Raw genomic sequence first — 22,426 nt, forward strand, 5'->3', positions numbered from 1 at the left:
TGTCTCTTGAACTCTTCAGGTACATCCTCTGCATCAGTCGTTGGAAATACAGCACATGTCTCTTGAACTCTTCAGGTACATCCTCTGCACCAGTCGTTAGAAATACGGCACATGTCTCTTGAACTCTTTAGGTACATCCTCTGCATCAGTCGTTGGAAATACGGCACATGTCTCTTGAACTCTTCAGGTACATCCTCTGCACCAGTCGTTGGAAATACGGCACATGTCTCTTGAACTCTTCAGGTACATCCTCTGCACCAGTCGTTGGAAATACAGCACATGTCTCTTGAACTCTTCAGGTACATCCCCTGCACCAGTCGTTAGAAATACGGCACATGTCTCTTGAACTCTTTAGGTACATCCTCTGCATCAGTCGTTGGAAATACAGCACATGTCTCTTGAACTCTTCAGGTACATCCTCTGCATCAGTCGTTGGAAATACGGCACATGTCTCTTGAACTCTTCAGGTACATCCTCTGCATCAGTCGTTAGAAATACAGCACAGGTCTCTTGAACTCTTCAGGTACATCCTCTGCACCAGTCGTTAGAAATACGGCACATGTCTCTTGAACTCTTCAGGTACATCCTCTGCATCAGTCGTTAGAAATACAGCACATGTCTCTTGAACTATTTAGGTACATCCTCTGCATCAGTCGTTGGAAATACAGCACATGTCTCTTGAACTCTTCAGGTACATCCTCTGCATCAGTCGTTGGAAATACAGCACATGTCTCTTGAACTCTTCAGGTACATCCTCTGCATCAGTCGTTGGAAATACGGCACATGTCTCTTGAACTCTTCAGGTACATCCTCTGCATCAGTCGTTAGAAATACGGCACATGTCTCTTGAACTCTTCAGGTACATCCTCTGCATCAGTCGTTGGAAATACAGCACATGTCTCTTGAACTCTTCAGGTACATCCTCTGCATCAGTCGTTAGAAATACGGCACATGTCTCTTGAACTCTTCAGGTACATCCTCTGCATCAGTCGTTGGAAATACAGCACATGTCTCTTGAACTCTTCAGGTACATCCTCTGCATCAGTCGTTGGAAATACAGCACATGTCTCTTGAACTCTTCAGGTACATCCTCTGCATCAGTCGTTGGAAATACAGCACATGTCTCTTGAACTCTTCAGGTACATCCTCTGCACCAGTCGTTAAAAATACAGCACAGGTCTCTTGAACTCTTCAGGTACATCCTCTGCACCAGTCGTTAGAAATACGGCACATGTCTCTTGAACTCTTCAGGTACATCCTCTGCATCAGTCGTTAGAAATACAGCACAGGTCTCTTGAACTATTCAGGTACATCCTCTGCATCAGTCGTTGGAAATACGGCACATGTCTCTTGAACTCTTCAGGTACATCCTCTGCACCAGTCGTTGGAAATACAGCACATGTCTCTTGAACTCTTCAGGTACATCCTCTGCATCAGTCGTTGGAAATACAGCACATGTCTCTTGAACTCTTCAGGTACATCCTCTGCATCAGTCGTTGGAAATACGGCACATGTCTCTTGAACTCTTCAGGTACATCCTCTGCACCAGTCGTTGGAAATACGGCACATGTCTCTTGAACTCTTCAGGTACATCCTCTGCACCAGTCGTTAGAAATACAGCACATGTCTCTTGAACTCTTCAGGTACATCCTCTGCACCAGTCGTTAGAAATACGGCACATGTCTCTTGAACTTTTCAGGTACATCCTCTGCATCAGTCGTTAGAAATACAGCACAGGTCTCTTGAACTATTCAGGTAAATCCTCTGCATCAGTCGTTGGAAATACAGCACATGTCTCTTGAACTCTTCAGGTACATCCTCTGCATCAGTCGTTGGAAATACAGCACATGTCTCTTGAACTCTTCAGGTACATCCTCTGCATCAGTCGTTGGAAATACAGCACATGTCTCTTGAACTCTTCAGGTACATCCTCTGCATCAGTCGTTGGAAATACAGCACAGGTCTCTTGAACTCTTCAGGTACATCCTCTGCACCAGTCGTTGGATGTCGGTACAGCCAGGGGTCATCTTCTTCAATTATCTTTTTTTCCAACTAAAGGAACAAAACTTTCCTAGGTATACCGTTTATCAAGTGTACACAAACACATATTTAGTTACAAATCCAATGGAACAAAAACGTCATCAAAATTATGTTTAGATATTGTTATTGGTGACACATCTACCTGTTTAGTCCATTCATGCAAGAGGCGACTAACGGGATCGGGTGGTCAGGCTCTCTGACTTGGTAGATGCATGTCTTCGATCCCAATTGCGTGGATCAGTGCTCATGATGTCAGTCACTGGATGGTCTGTTCCAGACTCAATTATTTACAGACCGCCGTCATATAGCTGGAATATTGCCGAGTGCGGCTTTAAAAAACAAACAAACATGTACATCCAACAATTAATCACTGAATATATGTTTGAAACTCGCTAGTCTAATTGTTATGCCAGTATATATTTACAACTGTAACGGTAGGTTAATATATATATGAATGTTCATACTACATTTCGGAATTCTGACTGTTCCACAGTCCTCAGCTCCTCGAGATCATCAGCAAGTATGTTCACTTGTTGGTCACCATACTCCTTCATGTCTACTGTCTTAATTCTTATTTGAGGTTGGTCTTCAAACAAATACTCACGTATGGCTTTTCCTGTCACTTTCGCCTTTTCGACACATTTGTGCTGCAATAATATGTTGTAAATTAATAATATAATAACTCTAGTATTCCCTCTTTCACAACAGTAAATGCAATTATATAGAAATTCATTATTCACAAATTTCTTATGATTATTAAAATGTTTTTGTGGTTTTTCATTTATTATTGTCAAAAGTACCATACCTTTAAAGGTGCATCTCAGGGTTCGGTTTCTAGAGGCAATACAAAGAATTCTATGGTCATTCACAAACCAATGTATAACAAAAGTATACTATTTATCAACTTAAGATACTAACTGTACAACACTTTCGTAATTTGCATTTGTTTGCATAAACTGTTGTAAGGTTTATACGGTCACCATACATACCTGTATACACATGACCTTTATTTTTATTCCCCTTTCTGGCAACCAGATACTGGTCAAGTTCTCCTCCATTTGCACACATTACACAATGTGTTTCGACAGGTGACAAGTTTCCTTCATGTCCTAATTGGGCATTTTCCGGAACTTTAAAAACTGGTGGTAATTTCTTCCCGGGCGTTAGATAATTTGCCATCAAACGTGCACCTTGTCCAGATAGTGGGTATGTCTTACAGAAGCTGCCTCCGGAATCTTGTAAGGTTTGGTTTTCAATGGTGACCGATGTTGTTGGTTCCTCGCTAGGATGATGTCCAACATACCCCTTTATTCTCAATACAAATATAATTGTTTCCCATGGAGTTAATGTGCAGCAACTCTTGGTGTTCCAGGGCCAGATACTATTTGCCAAGAGTCTTGTGTACGCAAGATATGGTGGTTTTGCTGCAAACACAATTCAGCTGTCCTTTGTCCTTGTTGAATGTCACTACAGCGCGACCGAGTTTAGCCCAGTATTCCTTCGTTCCACCATACACAGAGAAATAAACGCTGTTTACAGAGTGCTTCTGCTCCCATTAAACGACGACAGGTATTTGTCTTTGTTCTCCAGTGTCTACAAGCTTCAGGGCAACCTGCATGTTAGCAGAGTGTACTACCTTCTGTTGACAAAGATTTTCATGTTCTGACTGGAGGTGTACTTCTTTCGGGTATTCACTTGCAAACATAACTGATTGCAAATGGGGGCACTGATAAATACCTACATTACCCTTGCTGCAACACGCAAAGCTAAGTTGCAATTTACATGTTCACAATGTATTTGCTGTGTGAAAACGTTCATTTGTACGTGAAGTGGGTAATCTAGACCGATGCTAGACTTGCTGATCATGTAGAGACCAGGGTGTTTATCAATGCATAGTCCACGTTGGCATGACTTGTTTTTCACTTCAACACGTGCATTGTGTGTCTCTGCATGTCTTTAAATGTTTTTCTTAGAGATGATTACATTGCAGACAAAACATGTCTCTTTTGGAACTTGCTCTCTCTTCACTTTTTGGACGTTAGGGGACTCTGCAGAAGTCCTTTCCTCAGAAACTTTCTGGTTTGTTGTCCGAACAAAACGGCAGACCGTGGTCGTGAGTCGAAAGGGAACTCTCTCAGGAAGAGTTTACCACACGGACAGTGGAAATGGCACCGGTCTTGTCTGGGAGTACAATCCAAAGAACAGATTAACACCCATGCATCTGCAAGGACACAAATACGGACTATTATGTCAGATAACTTGCGTTGTGCTTTTGAGGTTGTGTAATGGACACCATTTTACACGTATACGTAATGTCACGTACCACTCATTATTAGTTTAAAAACAAACACCAATTTATACATACTCCCAACTTACACGGCATTTTGTGTGTGCTTGTTTCTGTGTCCTTCCTTGATATTGTACCGTCGTGACGTTGATTCAGGACACAGTTCGCACTGGAATATTCCATCAACCTTCACCAATAAACTCTTACACGTGGCGAGCTCTTTTCTGTGCTACATGTCTTCATTCTGTAGACAAAGGTAGAAAGTGTGAAATCAACATGTGGTCAAAAGAAGACCTAGTATTCTATTGCTTAAGACTTCAGGACACTGAGTGGTGTAAATCCACTTACATTTATGAGTATTGAAAGAAACATATAGCGTCAATCTCCATTAAGGTAAGTGAGTGAGTATATCATGACTATCAAAGGTTAAAGAGTATAAATACTTTGAAACGTATAAAAACCTTCCAACGAAGGGCAGTAAAATAACTAGACTTAGCACAGAAATATATTTAAAACTAGTATGTAATCATTAAAAGAATAGCACTGTACACAACATTATGTTATAAAAACGGGCTATAGATCGCCAGCAACTGACGGTAGATTACCATACTGGGGTCCATGGGGACCTACAGTACTTTAGCTTTCTGCAGGTGTTGGCGATTATTGACAAATTTCGCCAAATTTAAAGAACACATATTTTTGTATATTGCTTGATAACGGTGTTAGAACCTACAACGTAACGTCACTCCAAATTGTAATAAAGAAGTTGTACATCCATAAATTCTTATCCTTACTTAGTACTCCAACTTCTAAATGCCTATCGGGGCGGTCGGGTAGCCTAGTGGTTAAAGCGTTCGCTCGTCACGCCGAAGACCCGGGTTCGATTCCCGACATGGGTACAATGTGTGAAGCCCATTTCTGTTGTTCCCCGCCGTGATATTGCTGGAATATTGCTAAAAGCGGCGTAAAACCATACTCAGTCAGTCTAAATGCCTATCAAAGAAGAACACATATTATACGATTTAAACTATAGTAGGAATAATATACCTTGAATGATTTGGACGTACGATACCCTCTCAGGGGAACAATAATTTTACACTACTTTAACCCCCTTCGAGGATACAGCCACGAACAATCAGTTATTAATTTATTTTACTTATGTTAAAAAGTCATTTATTTTATCCAAAACAAATTAACTGTTTACTGTACAACCCTATTTCCTTTAAAAAGTAAGTGGATCTTACACTAACTAAACTCAAGAAATCCGACACTAATCAACTCATTTATCAACAACAATACAATGAATTACGAAGCACATATAATACATACAAATCTGGGAGTCTCGCATTTTTCGCATGCAAATAGTTTCAAATACGGCTTCCTGACTGGTTGGAGAATATTTGAAAAGAGTTCAATTTAACTTTAAACCCCCATAGTAGAGACTTTCCTGAGCTCCTCTTACGGTATGAAACAAAAATATTATACTGAACCGCAAAAGAAACGTCACCATAGATAGATATATGAGAAACACGGTAAACATACTTTGAGACATATTAAAACGATGAATCTTGGCAAAACTGATCATCAAGGTTGAAATTACAGTGTCAAATGTTCTTAAAGTGAAACACAACACTAGTCCCTGAGAAAATGGCATTACAAGTCAGTATATCGTGTGTCCACCATGTGCATTGATGACTGCCGTGCCACGTCGATACATGGAATGGATGAGGCGGTTGATGAAGGCCATAGGCACTTGAGCCCGCACTCTGAGGAAAGCCTGGCGCAGTTCAGCTGCACTTGTCGGCCTTGATCGGACGTCCCAAAGGTGCTCAATGGGATTTAAATCGGGACTGAAGTCAGGCCACTGCATGGTTTTGATGACATTCTGCTGGAGGAAGTCCCTTGTTGCTCTCGCAGTGTGGGCACGGGCGTTATCATGCTGAAACTCGTGGTTGCGGCGACGTGCCAAATGAGGTAAGGCGTGTGGTCTCAAGGCTTGATCAATGTACCGAGCTGCTGTGACAACATTGCCTCTCTCTGGACCAATGTTCTGGAAGACCACAGGGCCGACCCTCTGTGCAAGACCAATTCCACCCCACACCATGATGCTCGGACCACCACACGAGTCTCAACAACACAAGCATCCGAATAACGTTCCCTATGGCGTCGCCAGATTCTCTCTCTCTGCCATCTGCAGTTGAGATACAGTAACGACTTCTCGTCTGAGAAGAGGACTCTTCTCCACTGCTGGTGCTGTGTTGCCCATTGAAGACAGTCCCGGCAATGACGTGGTGTCAGAATGGGTCCTCGGTGGGGCCTGTGGCAGTGGAGGTGTCTGCTCGTCAATCGTCCCCATGGTCTGTCGAGCAGTTTCTGCAGCAGTAACAAAGCGATCTTGAAGATGCTGTCGCACAATCTGACGAGCTGGTGACCCTTGGTCTTCCACTACTTGGTCGGTCATCTGTACTGTTGGTGGTCTGGTACCGTTTTTGCGGGTGCCCCTATAGGGTCCTTAGGTGGACCTAAAAATGCACTGGCTACTTGCCAGCTTGCAATCTTCCGAGGGCTTGGTGTCGCTGATTTCTTGTCAGTCTTGGCATGTGGTAGCAATTCAATAACGAATGAATGTTATCCGATCTGGTCGGATTTTTATAGGGCAAGAAAGGGGGGAACGCATGTGCATTTCAATTTGCACGGAACTCACGTGCATCGGGTTACCATGGCCGATGCCGTGATGCGTTTGGGCGATCGGTTTTTTTGTCATCTCCTTTGTTTTTTATCATCAAATTTCATTTTTCCGGACAAGGTCATGTTAAATTTTAGAAACTTTGACAAAAATTACCCAGATATTTAAATGACAACTTTTCACTCACTCACTACTTGGGGGACGTTTCTTTTGCAGTTCAGTATATATGAATGACCAGGGTGATATATTCTAGCTAGTATGTACTAGACACATAATGTAACATGTGAATAAGTATAATATATGGGAAAAAGTACAATAATAAGACACAGAAATTTTGTCAATGCTTTGGGGAAAGCCTGTGTAAGTCTATGTCTCGTGAACCCCGGTTCTATCAGATAAAGGACAGTCTCGCCACAACACAGCTGTTGCTGAAAGGGGATATAAACAATAACACAGTGATGTGGGACACGAACGTATTTCAGTGCCAAGCACTTATGTACAGCTGGACGTCGATAACAGTAGATTCGACCAGAGACCAGGTACCATGTACCGATGGACGTGCCTTACGGCAAGTTGGAGACCGATCACAAGCGCGAGACCAAGCGGCAGTTTCACGCGAGACTGTGCGAGATTCTCAGATTTACGAGATTTTCGTGAATTGACTAATCAGCCTTCCAAACCTTCACATATAAACGTTGAATTATGTCAGTTTTCCTGATTTGCAAAGTACATTTGTCAATTATAAGTAAGTATATGTATACGTTGACATTTCGCGAATTAACGAACGGAAACATCGTGCAACATCCCATTGTTCTATCGTACAAAAAGAAAATGGCGGCATGCGAGAAATTCTCAATTTATCCATTTTCCAGTACAAATTACTCCACTAAGTATATAACAAAGTCCTTAGATACTGACGTCAATCGGAAGATTTATTCTGTTTCTTTGTAGTTGCATAATTTATTTGTTTTGAACAGGACGTCCACCAGAAAGTAGCCCTAATTATTACTTCATTACCTTTTTAACCACACTTCATTACCCTACATCTTACGGAACATGTATCTCGGTTAAACATCGTTAATTATAAAACGCTAAAAATAGATTTCAATATTTAACTTTATTTTGTGCATGCAGCCATGCAGACACAATTTTTATCAAATAATTTACTCATGTTCAGGGGGCACGGGTGGCCCAGTCGTCTAAGGCGCCGCGATTCGCTGTGCAGAGTTGCGTCCCTTGGGCACGCCAGAAACCTATGATTGTGGGTTCGAATCCCGGTTCGCCCCGATTATGTTTTTTGGTTTGTCAGCACCATACCCGTGCTCGTGGCTTTCACCGAAGTGGTAAACGTCTGAGACCTGCATAACTTCGGGCTTTCCTCCAACATTAAGCTGACACGCCGTGATATAACTGGAATACTGTTAAAAGCTGCGTTAAACCCAGCTCACTCACTCACTCACTATAAAGATAAATAATCAGAACTAATTAGGATATCAGTGAACAAAATTGTTATTGTTATAATGCAGAAATAATTCACATCTTTAGATTAGTATTATATCTACCTAAATACCACTTTATAGTGTCTCAGATCGCTGTACTTAAAGGGGAAGTGTACACGCAAAAATCACTTTCTTTCTTTTTCTAAACAAAACGCAATTTTAGAATTAATTAGTATCTGTGTTTGAAAATATACACTCATTTTTTTCACAGTGAACGTAGGAAGCTCACAATATTGTGAAAATGATATGCCGTTATGAGGCCTTCGTTTTTCGAGCTAAACAGGCCTGAGTTATCCCCCTTAGATTATGACGTAATTGGTGCCAATTCAACTTGGTCCCTGTCTATTCTCAACGCAAAAGATATCAAGTACCAGTTTGCTGTAAAACAACATGGCCTACGACACACTCCGGCGCAGTGGTGACTCAGCATAACACTATGCTGGCTGGCATCTGAGACGCTAGAATCACACACCTGGACCTACACCACGTGAAGCGGCTCTAACAAAGCATGATGACGTCATAATGTTTATCAATAGGCACCAATGACGTCATATTGCAAGGGGCATAAGCCATGGTGTTTTTGTTATGGAAATAGAACGCTTGGTAAATGTGAAAAATATAAATCGTTTTAATGCGAAAAATATGTTAATTAATTGTGATATTTTTATATTTTTGTCTATGACACTTCTATGTTAACACTTTCAATGTGGAAAAAGTACAAGAAAAATAGGTTCATTTCCGTGTGAACTTGCCCTTTAAAGAAAACAAGGTGCTCAAAGTGAAGCCCTTTTCCCTTTACATTCTCAACATAGTCTCTATCAGAAGTGTTTGTCTTGTGTTGGGTCTGACTTGGCCCGGGCTGTCAAAATCAACTTTAAACACACAGATGTATCTTCAAATCTATAGATTAGTGTTATATCTACCTATATACCACTTTATAATGTCACGGTACATCGTATTTAAAGAAAACAAGGTGCTCAAAGTCAAGCATTTTTACTGTATTTTCTTAAGAAACTCTATGTCAGAAGTGTTCGCGTATTTTTGTGCTTAAATCACTGGACATTGTTTAGCTTCATAAACTGTTCATAAGAAACATGTCAGACAGCTTTGACATCATTGATGACTTAGTCTTATGAGATGTGTAAACCTTAGGGGAAATGAGCTCAAGTAAATACAGAAACAGAGGGTCTAAAATTGCCACAGTGTTAGGCCCGAAAGTCTATTTAGGATTTAAATTGTGATTAAGGAAGTAGAGGGTAGAGAGAGAACAAGATAACAAATCTTAACAAAACCTACCTGCCAAACAAGTGCTAGTTCGTTCGTATCCGTAATCCGTCACAAACTGTGATGAACGCATAGTGTGTTCGATGAAGGAAACACAGCCCTTCAGATCTCTGTTTACTGAATACACCTTGACCTATGTTCAGTGATATAATTTATAAGATATTGAAGCTACATGGCCGCCCATAGTTTCGAGGAAATGTCCTGGCTACACTTCAAGGTTTCGTGCTCAACAAATATATATGAATGTATATAAAGTCTCATCTTGATGTACTTTAATAATGCAATTCGACAAAGAAGATGTACAGATGCCTCGACAGCATTTTGGGCAGTCAAGTACAAGTACAGGTAAACATGGCTATTAATGCTCATGTGTGTCAGGTTGCCCAAACCTCGACGTCACATCTGTACACAAAGCAAGTGCATAGTCTAAACTGGGCTACACTTGCATTTCTTTAGCTGTTTACAGATGCCTCGACAACATTTTTCACACATGAATGATTTCAACCTTGGCTCTTAACTAGTACAGGTAAACATGGCTATTAATGCTCATGTGTGTCAGGTTGCCCCAACCTCGCCGTCGTATCTGTACACAAAGCAAGTGCAAAGTCTAAACTAGGCTACATATGCATTTCTTCAGCCGTTTCAATAATGCAGTGCGCTGTCACAGCATGCTGCGTAGGTCTGTACAGCACAATGTATTTTATTAGTAATTGGTCGATCCTTCATAAATCATATTTTTGCCATTCATTTCACATATGCCTCGGTAGAATTGAGGTGGGGGAAGGACTTCTGGTCAGATAACAAGGTATTCAGATATCCAGAAACTCGTTTCTCCGGACAACATTTTAGAAAAAGCAATTGTCCGGATAAGCGAGGTTCGACTGTATAGCGCGTGATACATGACAAAACAGATGTGTTAGGACCTAATTCGCACTTGCTGAAGGGATACCAATGGACCCTGATCATAATACATTGGTTGCTTATTATTATTATTATTATTATTATTAAACATATTGTATTGTCCAAAAAGACAAAGGGATTGGGCACAAGTGCAGTACTTATTACCACCTTCTCCCTATATACAGTTATACATAATATTGCATAATGAAAATTAACAATTTACAGTTGAAGCATCATATTGTGGAAACATAGTGCGCAATATAAATTTATATACAGTGCTCATAGGAAGGATATGTACAATGTGCTGGAAAGTGAAGACAGTGTGCATCTCATACATATGCTAATATTATACATGTAAGTGTTGTATATAGATTTAACAATATTAATGATTAACAGTTTGGAAACAATAATATGCTAGCTACTGAATCTGTTAGTCGTTTCTTTAAATTTGTGTACAGACAAGAATATTTTTTGTATTCAGGAAAACATCTAAGTTTGGATTACAAAAAAGAATACTATTTAGAGTTTTTTGTCCTCCAAGATTATCGATAGCTGTCAGTAATGTCTCCCTAATATCATCATATAAGGTACATTCGAAGAAGAAATGGAATGAATTTTCACATGGAGCTCCGCATTTACAGGAAATAGTATCAGATAATTAACACGAAACAGGTTGGAATTTAGTGTGCTACAATTGTGTCTCAATCTAGTGTGCAATATGTTTGTAGATCTCTCACCGCAATTATAGTGCATAGGTGGTGATGTAGGCTGCTCAGATGCGACAGCTTTAAAATAAGATATTGACGGTCTATACCTGATTCCTGATGATAGATTATTCCATTGGCCTAATGTATCTATAATATAAGACCTTTTAAACGTAGATGTCCGTGCAAAGGGAACTACAACATCAGGGCGGTTTCTAAGATTATAATTGACCTTCTGTGACACAGCTGGTGGTATAAGATCAGTTACATATGAAGGACATTGCTTATTTATTATTTTATACATAGTTACAAGTTTGTTGACGTTTCTTCTATACGCTAAGATATATGTATCCACGTCAAACACACCCATAACAAGTACACTTATTTGAATATTACTAGTATTACATGAATGTTACTGAGCAGTCAGTTAGAGTTTATATCTTTGCGCTTAATCAGCAACACTAAGCCTTTCACGTATATTACAACTTTGTAAGTTAACTTTCCTTTCCAGAAATACCATAGCATGGTGACAGAGATGAACTTCTACCCCAAGCAATGTGTCTTTGACTAAAATCTGCTTTGTTAATTTGATTTCAAGTGATAGCCTTCACCTGGAAGGAATTTATATTTGTATTTTTTCAATTTTTCTTTTCATATATATCCCTCTGAATTTTGGGTTTTGAAATAGCATGTCGCAGAAATAACTCCTGTTGGACCCTTAGACTTGCAAGAATAATCATTGGCCGAAACATGCCCCATTTGTGCTTCTTGCTTTGTCAGACCAAACCCATACTGCTGAATTTCTCAAAAGCTTTAAAAGGGTTAAAGCTATTTTTGGAAGTATAAATGGGTTGATTGGTGACTACCACAGAAGGAGCAAATGCAGTTATGTCCGATGAAATTCTCTGTTTTGACTTGTGCTAATCGTTTCCGTGTTTTTCGGGTTTAACAACTAACTTGCCTTTGTGTGTGTTTGTTCCACCGGTGGTGCAGGATACCCTCACCTCTATGCAAACACCTGTTATCCTCACTGTTTGATAGTTTATACACGTAAGTATGTATAAGTTGTATGTCATCTTAATATATCACTTGTGTTATCCCTCTTTTTGGGGTGTACTACAAACATAAATCAAAGTTTCTTTTGAGCCACATGAATATCATAAAATACTTAGCAAGTCTATGCTTATCATTCCCTCTACTCCTACCAAAGGCTCTAATTGTGGCTAATTGTTACATATTCTTCACGAATACTGTAAATCATGAAACGTGTAACCAAATTAATGCGAGTTTAGACCGCTGGCTAGACTAACATCTAGTTTCTGAAAAGAACATATTTTACAAAAATAAAAACAATTGTTTGATTATATTGATAAAATATATAACTGCAGTAATCTAGTCTTGCCAAATATGATTGACTTGCATCAGTTGTATTGGATATATTTGTTTTAGGAACTGTATGACAGGCCTAAAATGCGTCACGAAAGTAATGCCATTAACTTTGCTTTTGACCTGTAAAAGCTAACCAGCAAACGAAAACACGGCGTTGTTTACAATGAACGCATGTCTAAACAAACATCCTTTTTTATATACTTAAGTAGAAGTATCACGATGGACAGTGCATACAACTGTTTGGCAAACAATATCAAGCAATATTTTAGATTCAGAATCAACATACCATGACATAACAGAAACATATATATTAAATTGTATATATTCATATTTGCCGCTATTCACGATAAATTTGTTTTACCGTCAATGTTTAAAACTACTCTGAACTACTTGTATGTAAAGATCATCTTATTTGTAAACAGTAGGCGGACGTATTATATATCTAACAGTTACAAAAGTCTGCTGAAATCTTCTATTTCTTTATAATGTAAAATGCTGTCAACATGAATAAATGCCAATTATTTCATAACACTCCAAATATAGTTGTCATAATGAACATAGTTTTAAAGTATATTCGTCACATGCAATAATACTGTCCGGTATTATTAGTAATATGTTCAATATCAACCACATATTGTGAGAATCCAGTAAAAAGGAACTGAGTTAAGCAGTGGTAAAATCAATCCATATATACAAAATTGTATATTTTTGGATATACCACATGTACAAAATTGTATATTTTTGGATATACCATATATACAATTTGTATATTTTGTATATATTGGAATTTTCCCTTGTGATACTTTCACTGGCCACTGACAAAGATTAGCAGTATTAGAATAAGAAACTAAGTTAAATCCAGTATGACGTGATGATGTGTGAGCATACAGAAAACTAAGAGAGCCCAACTTACTTCAGTTTCTGTACCGTACTTGCGCTTACCTCCTTTTGCATCCTGCGTATCATTCAACCTGTCAGATCGACTTGTCCCGGGTGGTTAATAATCTTAAACATCACGACTGTAAAACAAAGTTGCTTACTTACTTACTTACTTACTTTGGAGATTTAACGTGCGCTTTCCGACTGATGCGTATTTCGCACACGGGCCCGGCCAGGCCATTTAATGTGTTTCCGAAAGGTGTGCAACCCAAGAGGGGGCTTTAGAGGTTGCTTATATATGAAAAAGTTGCTAGATATGTTGTTGTTGCATTAAGTGTTTAAGAGGTCGCCTTCTGCCTAGGCAATTTCGGCTGACCTGTCCCTCTTTGGGACTCCTGTGTGTGAAAAGGGTACACTTATCTAGTGTGAGTTCGGTGTTCACATAATTTCTGTTTTTGCATTGATATGATTTCTATTTTCTTATATTGATATGATTTCATTTTTATCCTTGGCTGCTCTGTTTATATACGTTCGAGTAGCTGTCCATCTCTCAGAAATAGAGTTAGTTTGGCCTTCGCTATTGCATCTCTTGGCTTTAGGAGATCTATGACAGATAGCGGATCTAACTGCAATTCTTGTTTTAACCTAGCCCGGGCTGGGGCATGGTCTTGACATTCTAGTAACACGTGGTCAATGGTTTCAGCCTGATTGCAAGATGAACAAACCTAGTCATAGTGCTTTTTGTGACCAAGTCTGAGGCGTGAGATAGCAATTTCAATTTTCCTTTCATTTGAGTATGAGTTTGGCTTTTGTTGGACCTTGGGTTGAATTTTGTAAAGCCATCTGGCGATCTTACTTCCGTCCCATTGGGCTTGCCATCTTTCTGCTATGGAGGCTTTGAATTTGCTTTTTATCTCTAATTTACTAAAGGGAATAGGCTGTATATCCGCTTTGTCTAGAGCTAGCTTCGCCAGTGAGTGTGCTTTTTCATTTCCATGAATATCTATGTGAGAGGGGATCCAACACAGCTCCACCTGTTGCCCTTGGTCCGATAGTTTTGTATATTCGTATAGAATATTGTTGACTGTGTTTGGCCTGGAGTTTGAGTTTCTGCCACTGATGGCCTGAAGTGCACTTAGCGAGTCTGGTAGGACGACTGCCTTTGCTTCCGGGAGTTCCGGTATGAGTTTGAGTGCATGATGAATTGCATCCAATTCAGCCGTGAATACTGACTGACCATCAGGCAAGCGAACTGAATGTGCTTGGGGTTTGGAGCTGTGGATATGGATCCCGTAACCAGCACTGTTGTTGATAGGATTCTTGGATCCATCAGTGTATATATGGGCCCAGCAGTCCCAGGTAGTTCGAATTTTAGTGATAGCTACTGATCGTAGTAGGGTTGGGTTTTCTCTTTTAGTGACTTCTGATGTTAAAGCAGTGTCAACTTTGGGAGTTTTTTAAAGTCCAGGGAGGGTGTAACCCTTTGTAGTGACTTTCTGGAGGCTGAATGTCATCGCAATTGTGACTTCGAATGAGTTCACGTACTAATATCCCAGATGGCTTTAGTGAGGGATTTTTTCGAGCTAGGGCTTCATCTCGAGTGTTTTTGTCTTGCCATATCTTTTTAACCAAAGGGTTTGATGATCGTCCCCAGAACGATAATATTGCCTGCTCTCTTCTTAGTTTCAATGGGAGTTCTCCCGTTTCTACTTGTAGTGCTTCTAGTGAGGTGCCTGTTGCTGCCAGTAGGAGTCGTACATATGGGGAATAATAAATATATTGCAACGGTTGTGGAGGCAGCGACGATTATTTACACACACGCTATACACAAGCAAGAGGAAAAGTCTGTAGCTGTCCCTTTCCGCGACCACCGTTCGTCTCCTGTTTAATTAATAAGGGAAAAGACTCAGGGGTGTTTCTTGTATATAATAATGTGTAGACTGCCCAGTAGGAGTCATACATAGTAAAAATAATTATTATATTTCAACAGTTGTGGAGGTAGCGAGGATTATTTACCATCATACTATAAACAAGCAATATGAAAAGTCTGTAGTTGACCCTTTCCGCGACCAGTGTTCGTCTCCCATTTAATTGATATTGGAAAACACATAGTGGCGTTTCTTTTATATAATAAAGTGTAGACGGTCCAGTAGGAGTCATACATAGCAAAAATAATAAATATATTACGACAGATGTTGGGGTAGTGACCATTATTTACCCACACGCTATATACAAGCAATATGAAAAGTCTCTAGTTGTCCCTTTCCGCGACCAGTGTTCGTCTCCTTTTTAATTGATAAGTGAAAACACTCAGGGATGTTTCTTTTATATAATAATGTGTAGACGGTCCAGTAGGAGTCATACATAGTAAAAATAATCATTATATTTCAACAGTTGTGGAGGTAGCGACGATTATTTACCATCATACTATAAACAAGCAATATGAAAAGTCTTTAGTTGACCCTTTCCGCGACCAGTGTTCGTCTCCTGTTTAATTGATAAGTGAAAACACTCAGGGGTGTTTCTTGTATATAATAAAGTGTAGACGATCAAGTAGGAGTCATACATAGTTAAAATAATAAATATATAACAACAGCTGTGGAGGTAGTTACCAATATTTACCCACACAGTATATGCAAGCAATATGAAAAATCTGTAGTTGACCCTTTCCGCGACCAGTGTTCGTCTCCTGTCAAATTGATAAGTAAAAACACTCAGGGATGTTTCTTTTATATAATAATGTGAAGATGGTCCAGTAGGAGTCATACATAGTCAAAATAATAAATATATTACAACAGCTGTAGAGGTAGTGACCATTATTTACCCACACGGTATATACAAGCAATATGAAAAGTATGTAGTTGTCCCTTTCCGCGACCAGTGTTCGTCTGCCATTTAATTGATATTTGAAAACACACAGGGGTGTTTCTTTCAAACAATATTTTGCAGACGGTCCAGTAGGAGTCAGACATAGTAAAATATTAAATATCTTACGACAGATGTTGGGGTAGTGACCATTATTTACCCACACGGTATATACAAGCAATAATAAAAGTATGTAGTTGTCCCTTTCCGCGACCAGTGTTCGTCTCCCATTTAACTAATATTGGAAAACACACAGGGATTTTTCTTTGATATAATAATGTGCAGAGTGACCAGTAGGAGTCATACATAGTAAAAATATTAAATATCTCACGACAGTTGTGGGGGTAGAGACGATTATTTACCCACATGCTATATACAAGCAATATGAAAAGTCAGTAGTTGTCCCTTTCCGCGACCAGTGTTCGTCTCCTGTTTAATTGATATTGGAAAACACACATTTCTTTTATATGATATTGTGTAGACGGTCCAGTAGGAGTCATAAAAGTTGAGGTTATATAATTCAAAGGATGTGTGGCAAATATGTTCAGGCAGAGAACATGATAGAAATCTGCAAAGAGAATGTATTTCAAAATTTAAGGTCAACAGAGAGCTTGCATTTTGGTGCTTTTCTTTGTATGACGTTGCATATCTTTTGCATCACAATGAGCAATAGGACATCATAACAGTTGACCCGTGAAGATCCATGGTAGAATAGGTCTTAAGCAACCCACTCTCGCCCTAAAAGGCGACTATGCTTGTCATAAGAGGCGACTAATGGGATCGGGTGGTCAGGCTCGCTGACTTGGTTGAAGCATGTCATCGATCCCAATTGTGTGGATTGATGCTCATGATATCAATGACAAGAATAAGTTGCTGAAGACCTAATCTACCCCGGGTCTTCACGGGTCTGATAAGTTTGTGTGAAGTATTACAGTGTAAAGGAACTGCTGGACATATAGAGAACCATATTTTGTTTACAGGCTGTTGTCAGGGATTCCGTAAATTCAGATCAACAACCCACTCAAAATACTGGACTCAACCCATGCCACTTCACTCAATATACTTTTGTAATACAAAAGAGTTGGCGTTTTGTTTAGTCATGATAGAATGGAGATTTAATATTTGAAACCTCATGCTGCACTTTTGGTTCCAAATTCAATTTAGCATGGTTAAATCTACAGGTAACCTAGCTCTACATTGAAAACACAGTATGTTTATGTCCTAAATATGATGCGCCGCCCTTTTCAAGCTTTTAGGTCAGGGGTATAAAAATATTTCTAAGTTCAAAACATGAAACAAGGTACCGGTATATTTTCTGAGAAATTCCACTTATCAAACTTTGCACTGGACCTCCTCTATTTTAGTATGGAAACTGTTCCCTAAATTTCAAAAGAATGCATGCAGTACTTAAAATGTTTAAGTAGAAAAAATATAAGTAACACAATGAAAAACAGCTGTATTTTTTTCAGAACTATAACACATCATTCACGTGACAAATATGAAACGAGAATATCCTGTTAAAATTGTCACAAGCTAGATATATTAAATAGCTGAGTTCTGATATTAAGGATGTACTGTAATATTTGTCATGCTTGTTATGATCCATTGTTGTAGTTCAGAAAGTGACAGAAACCCAATTGATTTTGACTGTATTTCTAACAAAAGTAACATTCACTGAAACTTGAATACCAGATTTTATTCCTTGTATTTGGAAGTGTAAAAGGGCATTAACACTGTCACACACGCTTTATTTGTAAATTTAAATTTTAAAGCACAGATGAAATAAAATTAAGACTTGAAACTAAGTACCATACCACAATAAAACTTTTCACGGTTTGCAGTTATTGAGGCATTTATTTTGTGATATATTTGCAGTAGGGCTGGGACAAGTTCAAATTTACTACCCGGTTACCAGATCCCCTATTACCCGGGTACCCACTGCAAGTCTCAAGAGTAGGGAACAAAATGTCAGATTGGTAATTGTCTTACCGCAGCCCTGGCTAAAGCTATTTAGAAACATGTATCAAACAATCAGATCATGCGTACACTGAAGTTGACTGAAGCTTTATATTTACTCAAACATTTACAAGTCAAAAGGAATGCATCGTCAGAAAATAATGTGAACATTGGCGACTTGTAGTGTAACCACTGAGCTATAGTATGTTTTTGTCTTTAAACAATATATAACGTGACTAACCACGGGTCTGGGTAGTCCTGTGGGTACCCGGGTCCTACTCAGGACCCACAAGACTCGAGTACCCGAGTCACCCGTCCCAGCCCTAATTTGCAGTGTTAAATGGTAGTGTTTTCTATTTTGGAAACAGAACACAAACTCAACATATGAGTGTTATCACATAAAGACTTTCAACACATCCTTTTGTCTAAAATTGTGCATGATACACAAGAAATAATAACGGGTGGTATAAAATGATTTCACAAGGTTTGGTTGAAAAGTTCAGTGCCGCTTATTGTTAATGGCTAAAATGACAATACAATACAATATTTACAGACCGCCGTCATTTAGTTGAAATATTGGTGAGTGCTTCGTTAAACAACAACAAACAAACAAACAAATCTGATACAACTAACCCAAAGGATCTAAGAGTAAGAGGCACGCGTGGATAACATAATATGTATTTTCCGATACTAAAAGATATATGTCTTGAGCCATATCGATTTTAATCATGCTTTGTGGCAAACAAATTTTGCATTCGCACTGTTGACACAACCACAATAAAACCGACCATAACCCACCTAAGAGACTTCCTGGCAGTTATAGTAAGCGATCTGTACGTTAATATAACAACAAGCCGACCTTCGACAGTAAACAAATGCATAAACAGATCCGCCATGACAGTAGCACTGAGCGCAAGTAATTAATAGGAAGAGTCGCGTCCCTTGCAAGAGGTATACCACTCGATAAACGTAGCGCTGTGGCCTGGTCTGGGAAAGGGACGTATACTGACGCGACAGTTGTGATACCACGCCCATACCACCAAAACATGTACACACACATTCATACACAAGGACATATTTTTGTTTGCCTACAGTTGTGTACGTTGAATTCCTCTCCCGACAGGTAAGCATCATCCGTCCTAAATTCTATAACAGGTGGAATGCAATTTTCCTACTGTTTGACAAACAACTTTTGGGAACAGAATTAGATTTGCTTTCCCATGGTACCGCGGCATTCATCGTATCGCGGCATTTGTGATTTCCGGTAGTTCACGCGGGACACGCCTCTCAGCAGCTGTCTATTAATGCAAATCACTAACCAGGAAGTGCTTACTTCGTAAACAATTTCAATTTCCTCGGAATGTTCCGTCTGCTGTAAGTAAGGAGTTATTAATGCGCTGATACATATTTCTGGCATCTGTTGTAATATTGCCTTACCCCCATCTATCAATGGCCAACGATATAACCCGCAGTTCCCCAAGTAAACTTTCTCTATCGACCTGACTAGACCATCTGCATATTCATGGCGACTAATGAGGTAACGGAAGTTACGTAGTCCGCACATTTTTTCCCGCTCTGTGCCCAGAATCTATTGGGAGATCATAAGGGCCATAATGCCAAACTTAGAAATACGTTCTTCACTATTAACCAAAAGATAAATACATACTTTGGGCATACTAGGAGTGCTTTTTATATATTTATTGTTGACTTTTAACATTTTTCCATTTTGTGACAAATTATTGTCATCCAATTTTTTTTAAACAATCCTAAAATATCATTTCTGATATTTTGATGTTGACTTATAAAAATATTTTTCTCTTACTTTTCGGTAAATATGCATTGAATACCTATTGCTGATAACGCATTTAGAATTTTATTTGTGCTGCCTTTGCACTTGTCTGGACAAATCACTGATGTCTGGCATGATCATACCAAGTGGTTGGTAGAATTATGTCTTCTTTTTGTCCAATTCGGACCTCCATACACAACTTTTCTCTGTACCGCGATACTATTGAGTTCTCTCCCTTGTCAAATTGAGCGGGAGGCCCGGCTTTTACTCGGAGCTACTTATGTAAATAATGAACTTTTATCAGTAAAATATGCATTGTTTGATAACATGAATGATATCTGATACAGAGAACACGAATTAACATAAAGGTTAGTGAGTGCATTTTGTTCCGTTTAGCGTACATGACAAGTACCGCGATACCCCGAGGTTGCAGGCTACATACTACCAGATAGTTCCTCATGGTATGATAAGTTTAGTCCTAATTGCAAAAATAGTGTCACTCTTTTCCAAGAGAAACTACTTACAATATTATCAGAATTTGATGATGTACATGTATTATGTGGTGGTGATTTCAATGCCAGAACTGGAACTAAATCTGACTTTGTTGAAGATGACATAATAGAGTATACTGAAAATCATAATTACTTCATGTCTGATCTTATATCGGATTACTTCAATCTTGAACGCTTTTCTCTAGATAGAGTTTTAAACAGCTTTGGAAAATGTTTAACTGATTTATGTTCAGTTCTGAATATTCATATCATGAATGGAAGATGTGGTAGAGATAAAAATGTCGGTGACTTTACTATTATTGGTGTAAATGGTACCAGTGTAATTGACTATATTATAGCCTCTTCTCCATTATTTGACAATGTTGCAGACTTTGGTGTAGAATCTGGATCAGATTCAGTTCACCTTCCAGTTACTATGACATTAAGAGTACCTGAAACACACCAACCCTCAAAACCAAGGAATGATCAGGCTACTAAATCTTTCAAGTTTGTCTGGAATATTGACAAATCACAAAATTTTAGAGATCAACTCTTTTCTGACCAAGTTCAAGATTTACTTGATAAATCAGTAAATACAGCATTGTCCAATATTGATGTAAGTGTTAATTACTTAGTGGATGCCTTGAAATTAGCGGGCTCAGACATGCAAAAAGAGGTTAGAAATCCAAAGCTTAGTCAATTGTGTAAATGGTATGATGCTGAATGTGAGGGTCTTAAAAAGAAAAGATGTAGGGCACTCAATAAATTCAGGAGATGTAAAGATAAGGACTCACTTAGAGAATATCATAACATAAGAAACAAATATATAGCTGTGTGCAAAGAAAAGAAACAAGAATATTTACATGATAAGCAACAATCCTTAGAAAATAACATTCATGACTCTAAACTATTTTGGTCAGAACTGAAAAGTCTAAGCAAACATCAAAAGACAAATAATATCAACATTAAGGATTAGTACATTTACTTTAAAGAATTATTTACTTTCACAGATACTGATCAGAGCCCTGAAAATCAGTTCCAGGAGTCACAAGATAATACTCAGACTCAAACAGATACTCAGTTTGCAAATGATATACTGGATTCCCCTATTACCAGAGATGAGATTTTAGAGAGTATACACCATCTTAAATGCAACAAATCACCAGGAATGGATCAGATTATACCCGAGTTTTTTAAACATTCCTCAGATATCATTGTACCTCACCTTGAACTTATATTTAATGTTATATTAGAAAATGGAACATTTCCAGATGCATAGTCAATAGGGATAATTGTGCCAATACATAAACAAGGTGATCTAAATCATATAAACAATTACAGAGGTATTTCACTGCTAAGTATTTTTGGTAAACTATTCACAAACATAATAAATAAAAGGTTAGTGTTTTGGGCAGATACCCTCAACAAAATCAATAAAGAACAAGCTGGATTTAGAGAGGGCTATTCAACTATTGACAACATTTTTATCCTTCAAGTTTTAGTTAACAAATACCTCAGTGTCAAGGGTGGGAAACTTTATGTGCTCTTCGTTGACTTTGCCAAGGCATTTGACTCTGCAGAGACATAAACTATGGAACCTTTTAAGATCACATGGCCTCAGCTTTAAGATGAACAAACTATTGGGTAGCATTTACGA

General features: G+C 38.7%; 1 protein-coding gene and 1 long non-coding RNA gene across 5 annotated transcripts in view; one reads left to right on the plus strand and one right to left on the minus strand.

Annotated features, from left to right (window-relative positions):
• Nucleotides 1–22,426, plus strand: part of LOC124150055 (nuclear GTPase SLIP-GC-like) — a 66,271-nt gene that overhangs the window by 14,434 nt on the left and 29,411 nt on the right. The window contains exon 1 of one of the 3 annotated variants that reach the window (XM_048402292.1): nt 19,437–19,612. The exons of the other annotated variants lie outside the window; for them this stretch is intronic. The gene's annotated coding sequence lies outside the window, so the exon portion shown is untranslated. Of the gene's footprint in view, nt 1–19,436; nt 19,613–22,426 lie in introns of those variants that run through there. 3 annotated transcript variants of the gene reach the window in all.
• Nucleotides 310–4,255, minus strand: LOC125383646. 2 transcript variants are annotated; one of them, XR_007222855.1, is made up of 3 exons: nt 3,030–4,255; nt 2,645–2,687; nt 310–2,052 (listed from the first exon to the last, which is right to left on the minus strand). It is a non-coding gene; the product is annotated as an uncharacterized LOC125383646 (long non-coding RNA). The 2 variants fall into 2 exon arrangements; XR_007222856.1 differs by lacking the exon at nt 310–2,052 and having other exon boundaries at nt 2,642–2,687.

Source organism: Haliotis rufescens, unplaced genomic scaffold (assembly GCF_023055435.1).
Source record: "Haliotis rufescens isolate VD_foot unplaced genomic scaffold, xgHalRufe1.0.p SCAF_25, whole genome shotgun sequence".
NCBI lineage: Eukaryota > Metazoa > Mollusca > Gastropoda > Lepetellida > Haliotidae > Haliotis > Haliotis rufescens.